Source organism: Drosophila bipectinata, unplaced genomic scaffold, assembly GCF_030179905.1.
Source record: "Drosophila bipectinata strain 14024-0381.07 unplaced genomic scaffold, DbipHiC1v2 scaffold_180, whole genome shotgun sequence".
In the NCBI taxonomy this organism is placed as follows: domain Eukaryota; kingdom Metazoa; phylum Arthropoda; class Insecta; order Diptera; family Drosophilidae; genus Drosophila; species Drosophila bipectinata.
This window is the reverse complement of record NW_027222822.1, coordinates 122,501-137,499: the sequence shown is the minus strand read 5'-3', so window position 1 is coordinate 137,499 and position 14,999 is coordinate 122,501. Positions and strand designations below refer to the sequence as shown.

General features: G+C 34.8%; 3 non-coding genes and 1 pseudogene across 3 annotated transcripts in view; all 4 read right to left on the bottom strand.

The window, feature by feature from the left end:
• Positions 1-3: 3 nt before the first annotated feature.
• Positions 4-3,650, bottom strand: LOC138927192 (large subunit ribosomal RNA; annotated as a pseudogene).
• Positions 3,651-3,969: 319 nt separating this feature from the next.
• LOC138927169 (5.8S ribosomal RNA) lies at positions 3,970-4,148 on the bottom strand. Its single transcript, XR_011443700.1, has one exon. It is a non-coding gene; the product is annotated as a 5.8S ribosomal RNA (ribosomal RNA).
• Positions 4,149-4,853: 705 nt separating this feature from the next.
• LOC138927180 (small subunit ribosomal RNA) lies at positions 4,854-6,847 on the bottom strand. The gene has a single exon (XR_011443710.1). It is a non-coding gene; the product is annotated as a small subunit ribosomal RNA (ribosomal RNA).
• A 4,492-nt stretch (positions 6,848-11,339) lies between these two features.
• LOC138927190 (large subunit ribosomal RNA) overlaps positions 11,340-14,999 on the bottom strand; it is a 3,950-nt gene continuing 290 nt past the window's right edge. The window contains exon 1 of the ribosomal RNA XR_011443721.1: positions 11,340-14,999. This exon is cut by the window's right edge and continues 290 nt beyond it. This is a non-coding gene — a ribosomal RNA (large subunit ribosomal RNA).

The following is a 14,999-nucleotide window of genomic DNA, read 5'->3' as shown; positions in this document are numbered from 1 at the left end:
ATTGCCCTTATTATCATTGCAGTCCAGCACGGATACGACCTTAGAGGCGTTCAGGCATTAATCCAACGGACGTAGCGTCATACCACTGTTCGCTCGAACAAGTATTGTGCCATTGGTCCGTACTGCGGTTCCTCTCGTACTACGCAGGAATGCTGTCGCAACCGTTTGTCATTAGTAGGGTAAAACTAACCTTCTCACGACGGTCTAAACCCAGCTCACGTTCCTTGCATGGGGTGAACAATCCAACGCTGGGTGAATTTGCTTCACAATGATAGGAAGAGCCGACATCGAAGGATCAAAAAGCGACGTCGCTATGAACGCTTGGCCGCCACAAGGCAGTTATCCCTATGGTATCTTTGCTGGCACCTCTGTTAAAAACTCTTTAAACCAAAAGGATCGATAGGCCGAGCTTTGCTCTCCCTGTGTGTACTGAACACCGAGATGAAGTCAGCATTAGCCCTTTTGCTTATGGTGGTTTCTGTCCGCACTGAGCTGGCCTTGGACACCTCCGTTATTATTTGAGAGATGTACCGCCCCAGTCAAACTCCCTACCTGGCAATGTCCTTGAATTGGATCATACCTGAGTAATTGGAGTTATACCAAATTTTCAAATCGATAATACATGAATGCATCTCTCATTAAAGAATTTGTTTGCGATTATATAACAAACTCGTGATACTTTGATCAAGAAGCTTGCATCAAAACCCAATACCATAAGATATAATAAATATATCCGTATAATGGCTAGGAAATGATACACGTTCCATTTAATCAAGTAAGTAAGGAAACAATAAGAGTAGTGGTATTCATTGTCGATACCAAACCGAAGTCTAATATCTCCCACTTATTCTACACCTCTTATGTCTCCTTACACTGCCAGATTAGAGTCAAGCTCAAAAGGGTTCTTTCCCCGCTAATTATTCCAAGCCCGTTCCCTTGGCTGTGGTTTCGCTAGATAGTAGATAGGGACAGAAGGAATCTCGTTAATCCATTCATGCGCGTCACTAATTAGATGACGAGGCATTGGCTACCTTAGAGAGTCATAGTTACTCCCGCCGTTGACCCGCGCTTACTTGAATTTCTTCACTTTGACATTCAGAGCACTGGGCAGAAATCACATTGTGTCAACACCCGCTAGGGCCATCACAATGCTTTGTTTTAATTAGACAGTCGGATTCCCCAAGTCCGTGCCAGTTCTGAATTGATTGTTAATTGATAATCGTTATAATTAATAGAACTAATTGGTTTGACCAACTAGTATTCATAAAAATTTTCGCATGAACGTTCCACAATTGGATACGTAACTAACCCTACCGAAGAACAAGTTACAATCATGAATGATTATAACTCTATTTACCCATTACGGGCACATAAACCATATTATTGTTTCCCAATCAAGCCCGACTATCTCAATCTTCAGAGCCAATCCTTATCCCGAAGTTACGGATCTAATTTGCCGACTTCCCTACCTACATTATTCTATCGACTAGAGACTCTTCACGTTGGAGAGCACGTGCGGGTGTTGGTACGGCCTGTGAGAAGTTGCGTATCCCCACCATAAATTGTCAAGGTCCGAGGAGCAAATATCGACACAACAGTATATGTCATGCTCTTCTAGACCATCTACCATATCTCTCTGCGAAAGACTTCCATGGTAGTACGACTATAAAACAGAAAAGAAAACTCTTCCGATATCTCTCGACGGCTTCTTTATGGTCGTTCCTGTTGCCAGGATGAGCACGAGGCCCATATTTAATAACAAACGGATACTCAACAGGTTACGGAATTGGAACCGTATTCCCTTTCGTTCAAAATTATTCAAGTATATAATTTTCACAATAATTGTAATATTTATTTTTACTTGAAAATTTTCGGCTTTCGCCTTGAACTTAGGACCGACTAACTCGTGATCAACCACTGTTCACACGAAACCCTTCTCCACTTCAGTCCTCCAAGGTCTCATTCGATTATTTGCTACTACCACCAAGATCTGTACCAATAGCAGCTCCATGCAGGCTTACGCCAAACACTTCTACGCATACCATTGTACCTTCCTACTCACTAAAGTTTCAAAATTTATATTACAAGTAATATAAATCATCTACTTTAGCGGTAATGTATAGGTATACAACTTAAGCGCCATCCATTTTAAGGGCTAGTTGCTTCGGCAGGTGAGTTGTTACACACTCCTTAGCGGATTTCGACTTCCATGATCACCGTCCTGCTGTTTTAAGCAACCAACGCCTTTCATGGTTTCTGCATGAGTTGTTAATTTGGGCACCGTAACATTACGTTTGGTTCATCCCACAGCGCCAGTTCTGCTTACCAAAAGTGGCCCACTGGGCACATTATATCATAACCTTAAACTTCATATCAAGAAAGTTAAGGTTCTTACCCATTTAAAGTTTGAGAATAGGTTAAGATCGTTTCGACCCTAAGGCCTCTAATCATTCGCTTTACCAGATAAGATTATTTTATATAACATTGAAATGCACCAGTCTCCCTGAGGGAAACTTCGGAAGGAACCAGCTACTAGATGGTTCGATTGGTCTTTCGCCCCTATACTCAATTCTGACAATCGATTTGCACGTCAGAACTGTTTCGGTCTTCCATCAGGTTTCCCTGACTTCAACCTGATCAAGTATAGTTCACCATCTTTCGGGTCACAGCATATCTGCTCAAGGTACGTTCCAGTTAGAGGCATAAATAATATAAATATTATTATACATAACTATATAGAACGCCCCGGGATTGTGTTAATTAACTATAAAATAGTTAAAAAACTAATCCCATTAATAGTCAAGTTAATTACGCTATTAGGTTATATCCAATAACTTGCACATGTTGTTAGACTCCTTGGTACGTGTTTCAAGACGGGTCCCGAAGGTATCCTGAATCTTTAGCATTGTTAATCATACAAGTGCGTATAATAATCACAGAAAGCAATGATAATTATGCCATTATATAATTCCGAAAATTAACGCACTGTATTCTTATTAATCTATCAACACTTTATCAAATTAATGACATTTATCCTATGTTAAAATGCAAGCATAATAATTTGAATAAACTATAAGTCATATTTTATGATAAATTATATATGTTAATAGATTACAATGTCCTTATATGGAAAAAATGCACACTATTTCTATAATATTATTTAAATATTATAACTTTAATGATGAATTTTCCATAATGGATATTCAGGTTCATCGGGCTTAACCTCTAAGCAGTTTCACGTACTATTTAACTCTCTATTCAGAGTTCTTTTCAACTTTCCCTCACGGTACTTGTTTACTATCGGTCTCATGGTTATATTTAGTTTTAGATGGAGTTTACCACCCACTTAGTGCTGCACTATCAAGCAACACGACTCTTTGGAAACATCATCTAGTAATCATTAACGTTATACGGGCCTGGCACCCTCTATGGGTAAATGGCCTCATTTAAGAAGGACTTAAATCGTTAATTCTCATACTAGAATATTGACGCCATACACTGCATCTCACATTTGCCATATAGACAAAGTGTCTTACGGCTGACCTGATTTCTTTTCGCCCACCGCTACTAACAAAATCCTTGTGAGTTTCTTTCCCTCCCCTCATTAAGATGCTTAAATCCGGGCGGTAGTCCCATATGAGTTGAGGTTGTATAAAGCAATGTATATATATATATAAACAATATATCTCTATGAAGAACAATATATTTGATATATTTTCAATTTTCGCATCTTTAAATAAGAGACAATTCTAGTTAAAAAAAATTTAATTTTTTTTATGCTAGACATTTCTCAGTATTATTTGAATTGAAAAAAGAAAGAATTGTATATCTTCATTTTTCTTTTATAAATATTTGAGATAATTGCTTTTATATTTAATATTATGAATATATAAATATATCCAATAATATACCATATGCATATCATTATAAAAATATATAATAATAAGCAACTTTATTAGCATAGTCTTACAACCCTCAACCATATGTAGTCCAAGCAGCACTATAAAATTAATTAAAGTACATAACAGCATGGACTGCGATATGCGTTCAAAATGTCGATGTTCATGTGTCCTGCAGTTCACACGATGACGCACAGTTTGCTGCGTTCTTCATCGACCCATGAGCCGAGTGATCCACCGCTTAGAGTTTTATAAATATATATAAATATACAATTCGTCAATTATGTTTTTATTGAAAGAAATTAAAAATACACCATTTAACTGGCATATATCAATTCCTTCAATAAAGTTATTTTTATACCTAAAATAATTGTTGCGAAATGTCTTAGTTTTATATAATCAATATAAATATAATTTATATTGTTTTAATATTATATAAAGCATTAACCTGTATATCAGGTACAACAATGTATATTTTAGGTGTTGCATTTATCAATGTATGCGCATAATTTAATATGAACAATACATCACGCAACGCATGTATATTAATTAAATATACACGCAATTTATATTCAATATATTCGTCTATATTTAAACATATAAAATATGTTTAATTTTTTGATATACCTAAAATAATTGTTGCGAAATGTCTTAGTTTTATATAATCAATATAAATATAATTTATATTGTTTTAATATTATATAAAGCATTAACCTGTATATCAGGTACAACAATGTATATTTTAGGTGTTGCATTTATCAATGTATGCGCATAATTTAATATGAACAATACATCACGCAACGCATGTATATTAATTAAATATACACGCAATTTATATTGAAGACAACAAATGGTCTATATATTCAATATAATATATATGTCTTTTATTTTGGGTAATTTTTATTTATATATTATATATAATAAATATTTTAATAACGGATAAGATTCATTCAATAATGATCCTTCCGCAGGTTCACCTACGGAAACCTTGTTACGACTTTTACTTCCTCTAAATAATCAAGTTCGGTCAACTTCTGCGAAACAACCGTAACACACAAGGCGTCACAGTGATCACGTCCGGAGACCTCACTAAATAATTCAATCGGTAGTAGCGACGGGCGGTGTGCACAAAGGGCAGGGACGTAATCAATGCGAGTTAATGACTCACACTTACTAGGAATTCCAAGTTCATGTGAACAGTTTCAGTTCACAATCCCAAGCATGAAAGTGGTTCAGCGGTTTACCCGGACCTCTCGGTCTAGGAAATACACGTTGATACTTTCATTGTAGCGCGCGTGCAGCCCAGGACATCTAAGGGCATCACAGACCTGTTATTGCTCAATCTCATTATTGCTAGACGCAATTTGTCCATTTAAGAAGCTAGTATCCTTATAATGGGACAAACCAACAGGTACGGCTCCACTTATATAAACACATTCAAACACAATAAACATTTTACTGCTACCATGAATGAAGGCTATATAAGCTTCAACACCATAATCCTGAAGATATCTATTTAATATATTTGAGTCTCGTTCGTTATCGGAATTAACCAGACAAATCACTCCACGAACTAAGAACGGCCATGCACCACCACCCATAGATTCGAGAAAGAGCTATCAATCTGTCTTACACACTTATGTTCGGACCTGGTAAGTTTCCCCGTGTTGAGTCAAATTAAGCCGCAGGCTCCACTCCTGGTGGTGCCCTTCCGTCAATTCCTTTAAGTTTCAGTTTTGCAACCATGCCTCTCCCGGGGCCCAAAAGCTTTGGTTTCCCGGGAAGCGACTGAGAGAGCCATAAAAGTAGCTACACCCAATTGCTAGCTGGCATCGTTTATGGTTAGAACTAGGGCGGTATCTGATCGCCTTCGAACCTCTAACTTTCGTTCTTGATTAATGAAAACATCTTTGGCAAATGCTTTCGCTTAAGTTAGTCTTACGACGGTCCAAGAATTTCACCTCTCGCGTCGTAATACTAATGCCCCCAAACTGCTTCTATTAATCATTACCTCTTGATCTGAAAACCAATGAAAGCAGAACAGAGGTCTTATTTCATTATCCCATGCACAGAATATTCAGGCATTTGAAGCCTGCTTTAAGCACTCTAATTTGTTCAAAGTAATTGTACCGGCCCACAATAACACTCGTTTAAGAGCACTAATGCAGGTTTTTAAATAGGAGGAACATATGAAAAAATACAAGTATTTAAACATATATAAGAACTCCACCGGTAATACGCTTACATACATAAAGGTATAGTACTAACTACAATTGTATGTTGTACTACCCGTATGAAGCACAAGTTCAACTACGAACGTTTTAACCGCAACAACTTTAATATACGCTATTGGAGCTGGAATTACCGCGGCTGCTGGCACCAGACTTGCCCTCCAATTGGTCCTTGTTAAAGGATTTAAAGTGTACTCATTCCAATTACAGGGCCTCGGATATGAGTCCTGTATTGTTATTTTTCGTCACTACCTCCCCGAGCTGGGAGTGGGTAATTTACGCGCCTGCTGCCTTCCTTAGATGTGGTAGCCGTTTCTCAGGCTCCCTCTCCGGAATCGAACCCTGATTCCCCGTTACCCGTTGCAACCATGGTAGTCCTAGATACTACCATCAAAAGTTGATAGGGCAGACATTTGAAAGATCTGTCGTCGGTACAAGACCATACGATCTGCATGTTATCTAGAGTTCAACCAATATAACGATCTTGCGAGCGCTTGGTTTAGCCTAATAAAAGCACATGTCCCATAAGGTTCATGTTTTAATTGCATGTATTAGCTCTAGAATTACCACAGTTATCCAAGTAACTGTTAACGATCTAAGGAACCATAACTGATATAATGAGCCTTTTGCGGTTTCACTTTTAATGCGTGTGTACTTAGACATGCATGGCTTAATCTTTGAGACAAGCATATAACTACTGGCAGGATCAACCAGAATAATGTTTATATCTTTGATATATTTCATTTTCATATTGATATATAGAAAATAAATATTGCAAATATTTGTATAAATTAAAATATTAACGAATTTGGCCAATTATTATATGGCATTCAATATTCGTTCATTTATTAAAATATATATATATATATATATATATTATAATATATCCCTCGGGTGCCCAACGCATACACCTCAGGGTATATTTTTTTCATGGCTTTTTCTTAAACCCTCGTTTGTGTTAGGGTATTTATATGAGCGGGCGGTCTTTTTATTTATATAAGCCTTCTTTAATATTTTTTTTAATAAAATACAATATTATTATGCATATATTAATTCTAAAATATCTTTATATTTTCACATACAACAATTTGTATATATTCACATATATATATTTGCTTAATTTTATAATAAATTATCGCATATGTATTTGATAATAAATTTAAAATTTATTTTCTTTGTATATAAAAGTCTAGTTTTATATGATATAAACTAAGCACTTTTTAATTTTCATATATTTATATATTTCATATATATAGTTTATTCATATTTATTTATACAATAATAATAATAATAATATTACTACTATTATCATATACGTATATGAAATTAAATTTAATTCCATATACTTACTAGGATATAATAATAAGAAATTTTTATTTGCCTAGAACCAGAAATTAACGATAATAATTGGAAACTTGTCAAATTATAATTTATAATAAGACGTAGACGCTTCAACGATATTATCTAAGTATACAATATAGTGTATATATAATATATAATATAGTATGTTATATTATATAGATAGGCTTACACCACCTACCATATATACCTTTTTGACCACACTTTCGTCAAGCTGGGTATTTATTTGTCTTCTTTCCTCACCTAAAAATACTCATCGGTATTTTAGTATATTCATATAATATAAATAATATACTATATTGCTAGGACGACACACCCTACCCTATATACCTTTTTGAACACACTTTCGTCAAGCTGGGTATTTATTTGCCTTTTTACCCTCACCTAAATATACTCATCGGTATATTTCAGTATATTTTAGTATATCCATATGAATATGTATATCCATATCCATATCCATATGAAAATAATTTAATATTTCCATATTTATTATAATATAATAAATATTATTATATTATATATTATATGGTAGGCTATCACCCATCACCTACCATATATTTCATATACATATAAATATTTCATATCCATATATATTTTTTAATCATATATATATTTTCATATATGTTATATGCATATGTATTCATAACCATATGCTCATATATAATACTGGCGGTCTTCTGTTTAATATAATATTATTTTAATATTATATTGGTAGGCCGAACACCACCTACCCTATATACCTTTTGAACACGGTTTCGTCAATCCGGTCATTTATTGTATGGGAAGTATGACTTTCCCACACATATTTGGATATCCATACGATTGCATATCCATATGAAAATATTTTTAATATTTTTAATATATTTTTAATATTTCCATATTTAATATAATATAATTAAATTATTATATTATATATTATATGGTAGGCTATCACCATCACCTACCATATATTTCATATACATATAAATATTTTCATATCCATATATATTTTTTTATATTCATATATTTTCATATATGTTATATGCATATGTATTCATAACCATATGCTTATATATTAATACTGGCGGTCTTCTGTTTAATATAATATTATTTTAATATTATATTGGCAGGCTGAACACCACCTACCCTATATACCTTTTTGAACACGGTTTCGTCAATCCGGTCATTTATTGTATGGGAAGTATGACTTTCCCACACATATTTGGATATCCATACGATTGCATATCCATATGAAAATATTTTTAATATTTTTAATATATTTTTAATATTTCCATATTTAATATAATATAATTAAATTATTATATTATATATTATATGGTAGGCTATCCTCATCACCTACCATATATTTCATATACATATAAATATTTTCATATCCATATATATTTTTTTATATTCATATATTTTCATATATGTTATATGCATATGTATTCATAACCATATGCTCATATATTAATACTGGCGGTCTTCTGTTTAATATAATATTATTTTAATATTATATTGGCAGGCTGAACACCACCTACCCTATATACCTTTTTGAACACGGTTTCGTCAATCCGGTCATTTATTGTATGGGAAGTATGACTTTCCCACACATATTTGGATATCCATACGATTGCATATCCATATGAAAATATTTTTAATATTTTTAATATATTTTTAATATTTCCATATTTAATATAATATAATTAAATTATTATATTATATATTATATGGTAGGCTAACACCATCACCTACCATATATTCCATATACATATAAATATTTTCATATTCATATATATTTTTTTATATATATTCATATATTTTCATATATGTTATATGCATATGTATTCATAACCATATGCTTATATATTAATACTGGCGATCTTCTGTTTAATATAATATTATTTTAATATTATATTGGTAGGCCGAACACCACCTACCCTATATACCTTTTTGAACACGGTTTCGTCAATCCGGTCATTTATCGTATAGGAAGTACGACTCTCCCACACATATTTGGATATCCATACGATTGCATATCCATATGAAAATATTTTTAATATTTTTAATATTCGTGAGTTTTTAAATAGGGACAGAAGGAATCTCTTGAATTGAATCATGCGCGTCACTAATAAGATGACGAGGCATTTGGCTACCTATGCGAAAGTAATTCAACTCCCGCCGTCTTAAGGTTTAAGACTTATAACAATATATGTTTAATATTTTTAATATCCGTGAGGTTTTAAATAGGGACAGAAGGAATCTCTTGAATTGAATCATGCGCGTCACTAATAAGATGACGAGGCATTTGGCTACCTATGCGAAAGTAATTCAACTCCCGCCGTCTTAAGGTTTAAGACTTATAACAATATATGTTTAATATTTTTAATATCCGTGAGGTTTTAAATAGGGACAGAAGGAATCTCTTGAATTGAATCATGCGCGTCACTAATAAGATGACGAGGCATTTGGCTACCTATGCGAAAGTAATTCAACTCCCGCCGTCTTAAGGTTTAAGACTTATAACAATATATGTTTAATATTTTTAATATCCGTGAGGTTTTAAATAGGGACAGTAGGAATCTCTTGAATTGAATCATGCGCGTCACTAATAAGATGACAAGGCATTTGGCTACCTATGCGAAAGTAATTCAACTCCCGCCGTCTTAAGGTTTAAGACTTATAACAATATATGTATAATATTTTTAATATCCGTGAGGTTTTAAATAGGGACAGAAGGAATCTCTTGAATTGAATCATGCGCGTCACTAATAAGATGACGAGGCATTTGGCTACCTATGCGAAAGTAATTCAACTCCCGCCGTCTTAAGGTTTAAGACTTATAACAATATATGTTTAATATTTTTAATATCCGTGAGGTTTTAAATAGGGACAGAAGGAATCTCTTGAATTGAATCATGCGCGTCACTAATAAGATGACAAGGCATTTGGCTACCTATGCGAAAGTAATTCAACTCCCGCCGTCTTAAGGTTTAAGACTTATAACAATATATGTTTAATATTTTTAATATCCGTGAGGTTTTAAATAGGGACAGAAGGAATCTCTTGAATTGAATCATGCGCGTCACTAATAAGATGACAAGGCATTTGGCTACCTATGCGAAAGTAATTCAACTCCCGCCGTCTTAAGGTTTAAGACTTATAACAATATATGTTTAATATTTTTAATATCCGTGAGGTTTTAAATAGGGACAGAAGGAATCTCTTGAATTGAATCATGCGCGTCACTAATAAGATGACAAGGCATTTGGCTACCTATGCGAAGTAATTCAACTCCCGCCGTCTTAAGGTTTAAGACTTATAACAATATAAATGAAAAATATTATTTTCATTTTTCACGTCACTAATAAGATGACGAGGCATTTGGCTACCTAAACGAAAGTAATTCATCTTCCGCCGTTATAAGGTTTAAGACTTATAACAATATAAATGAAAAATATTATTTTCATTTTTCACGTCACTAATAAGATGACGAGGCATTTGGCTACCTAAACGAAAGTAATTCATCTTCCGCCGTTATAAGGTTTAAGACTTATAACAATATAAATGAAAAATATTATTTTCATTTTTCACGTCACTAATAAGATGACGAGGCATTTGGCTACCTAAACGAAAGTAATTCAACTCCCGCCGTCTTAAGGTTTAAGACTTATAACAATATAAATGAAAAATATTATTTTCATTTTTCACGTCACTAATAAGATGACGAAACAGTTAGTAGGCCACAATTAGTAGGGAAACGTGGACAACCCGTGATAAATCCTTATATGCTTTCTTAGATATAGCATATAAAGATTTTTTATACTAAATATACATATTTACACATGCATATTTACATTTTTTTTATATTTCGAATCATCAAGCAAAGGATAAGCTTCAGTGGATCGCAGTATGGCAGCTGCTCAACCACTTACAACACCTTGCCCGTTACAAAAGTCGTTTACAATTGATTCTAGGCTTTGTCATTGTATTAAATAATGTTTTCATATGTAACTAGCATGGCATCAGGTGATCAAAGATCCTCCCAATTTACTATGTTACAAATTACATTGGCATCACATCCATTGTCGTTTAAAATATAAATAATAAACTTTAAATGGTTTAGAAGCCATACAATGCAAATTGCCCCTTATTTATCATTGCAGTCCAGCACGGATACGACCTTAGAGGCGTTCAGGCATAATCCAACGGACGTAGCGTCATACCACTGTTCGCTCGAACAAGTATTGTGCCATTGGTCCGTACCTGCGGTTCCTCTCGTACTACGCAGGAATGCTGTCGCAACAACGTTTTGTCATTAGTAGGGTAAAACTAACCTGTCTCACGACGGTCTAAACCCAGCTCACGTTCCCTTGCATGGGTGAACAATCCAACGCTTGGTGAATTTTGCTTCACAATGATAGGAAGAGCCGACATCGAAGGATCAAAAAGCGACGTCGCTATGAACGCTTGGCCGCCACAAGCCAGTTATCCCTATGGTAACTTTTCTGACACCTCTTGTTAAAAACTCTTTAAACCAAAAGGATCGATAGGCCGAGCTTTTGCTGTCCCTGTGTGTACTGAACACCGAGATCAAGTCAGCATTTGCCCTTTTGCTCTATGTGTGGTTTCTGTCCGCACTGAGCTGGCCTTGGGACACCTCCGTTATTATTTGAGAGATGTACCGCCCCAGTCAAACTCCCTACCTGGCAATGTCCTTGAATTGGATCATACCTGAGTAATTGGAGTTATACCAAATTTTCAAATCGATAATACATGAATGCATCTCTCATTAAAGAATTTGTTTGCGATTATATAACAAACTCGTGATACTTTGATCAAGAAGCTTGCATCAAAACCCAATACCATAAGATATAATAAATATATCCGTATAATGGCTAGGAAATGATACACGTTCCATTTAATCAAGTAAGTAAGGAAACAATAAGAGTAGTGGTATTTCATTGTCGATACCAAACCGAAGTCTAATATCTCCCACTTATTCTACACCTCTTATGTCTCCTTACACTGCCAGATTAGAGTCAAGCTCAAAAGGGTCTTCTTTCCCCGCTAATTATTCCAAGCCCGTTCCCTTGGCTGTGGTTTCGCTAGATAGTAGATAGGGACAGAAGGAATCTCGTTAATCCATTCATGCGCGTCACTAATTAGATGACGAGGCATTTGGCTACCTTAAGAGAGTCATAGTTACTCCCGCCGTTGACCCGCGCTTACTTGAATTTCTTCACTTTGACATTCAGAGCACTGGGCAGAAATCACATTGTGTCAACACCCGCTAGGGCCATCACAATGCTTTGTTTTAATTAGACAGTCGGATTCCCCAAGTCCGTGCCAGTTCTGAATTGATTGTTAATTGATAATCGTTATAATTAATAAGAACTAATTGGTTTGACCCAACTAGTATTCTTAAAAATTTTAGCAAGAAAGTTCCACAATTGGATACGTAACTAAACTATCCGGGGAACAAGTTACAACCATAAATGATTATAACTCTATTTACCCAGAACGAGCACATAAACCATATTATTGTTTCCCAATCAAGCCCGACTATCTCAATCTTCAGAGCCAATCCTTATCCCGAAGTTACGGATCTAATTTGCCGACTTCCCTTACCTACATTATTCTATCGACTAGAGACTCTTCACCTTGGAGACCAGCTGCGGATATTGGTACGGCCTGTTGAGAAGTTTGCGTATCCCCACCATAAATTTTCAAGGTCCGAGGAGAAAATATCGACACAACAGTATATGTCATGCTCTTCTAGCCCATCTACCATATCTCTCTGCGAAAGACTTCCATGGTAGTACGACTATAAAACAGAAAAGAAAACTCTTCCGATATCTCTCGACGGCTTCTTTATGGTCGTTCCTGTTGCCAGGATGAGCACGAGGCCCATATTTAATAACAAACGGATACTCAACAGGTTACGGAATTGGAACCGTATTCCCTTTCGTTCAAAATTATTCAAGTATATAATTTTCACAATAATTGTAATATTTATTTTTACTTGAAAATTTTCGGCTTTCGCCTTGAACTTAGGACCGACTAACTCGTGATCAACCACTGTTCACACGAAACCCTTCTCCACTTCAGTCCTCCAAGGTCTCATTCGATTATTTGCTACTACCACCAAGATCTGTACCAATAGCAGCTCCATGCAGGCTTACGCCAAACACTTCTACGCATACCATTGTACCTTCCTACTCACTAAAGTTTCAAAATTTATATTACAAGTAATATAAATCATCTACTTTAGCGGTAATGTATAGGTATACAACTTAAGCGCCATCCATTTTAAGGGCTAGTTGCTTCGGCAGGTGAGTTGTTACACACTCCTTAGCGGATTTCGACTTCCATGATCACCGTCCTGCTGTTTTAAGCAACCAACGCCTTTCATGGTTTCTGCATGAGTTGTTAATTTGGGCACCGTAACATTACGTTTGGTTCATCCCACAGCGCCAGTTCTGCTTACCAAAAGTGGCCCACTGGGCACATTATATCATAACCTTAAACTTCATATCAAGAAAGTTAAGGTTCTTACCCATTTAAAGTTTGAGAATAGGTTAAGATCGTTTCGACCCTAAGGCCTCTAATCATTCGCTTTACCAGATAAGATTATTTTATATAACATTAAAATGCACCAGCTATCCTGAGGGAAACTTCGGAAGGAACCAGCTACTAGATGGTTCGATTGGTCTTTCGCCCCTATACTCAATTCTGACAATCGATTTGCACGTCAGAACTGTTTCGGTCTTCCATCAGGGTTTCCCCTGACTTCAACCTGATCAAGTATAGTTCACCATCTTTCGGGTCACAGCATATCTGCTCAAGGTACGTTCCAGTTAGAGGTATAAATAATATAAATATTATTATACATAACTATATAGAACGCCCCGGGATTGTGTTAATTAACTATAAAATAGTTAAAAAACTAATCCCATTAATAGTCAAGTTAATTACGCTATTAGGTTTATATCCCAATAACTTGCACATATGTTAGACTCCTTGGTCCGTGTTTCAAGACGGGTCCCGAAGGTATCCTGAATCTTTCGCATTGTTAATCATACAAGTGCATATAATAAACACAAAAATCAATGATAATTATGCCATTATATAATTCCGAAAAATTAACGCACTGTATTCTTATTAATCTATCAACACTTTATCAAATTAATGACATTTATCCTATGTTAAAATGCAAGCATAATAATTTGAATAAACTATAAGTCATATTTTATGATAAATTATATATGTTAATAGATTACAATGTCCTTATATGGAAAAAATGCACACTATTTCTATAATATTATTTAAATATTATAACTTTAATGATGAATTTTCCATAATGGATATTCAGGTTCATCGGGCTTAACCTCTAAGCAGTTTCACGTACTATTTAACTCTCTATTCAGAGTTCTTTTCAACTTTCCCTCACGGTACTTGTTTACTATCGGTCTCATGGTTATATTTAGTTTTAGATGGAGTTTACCACCCACTTAGTGCTGCACTATCA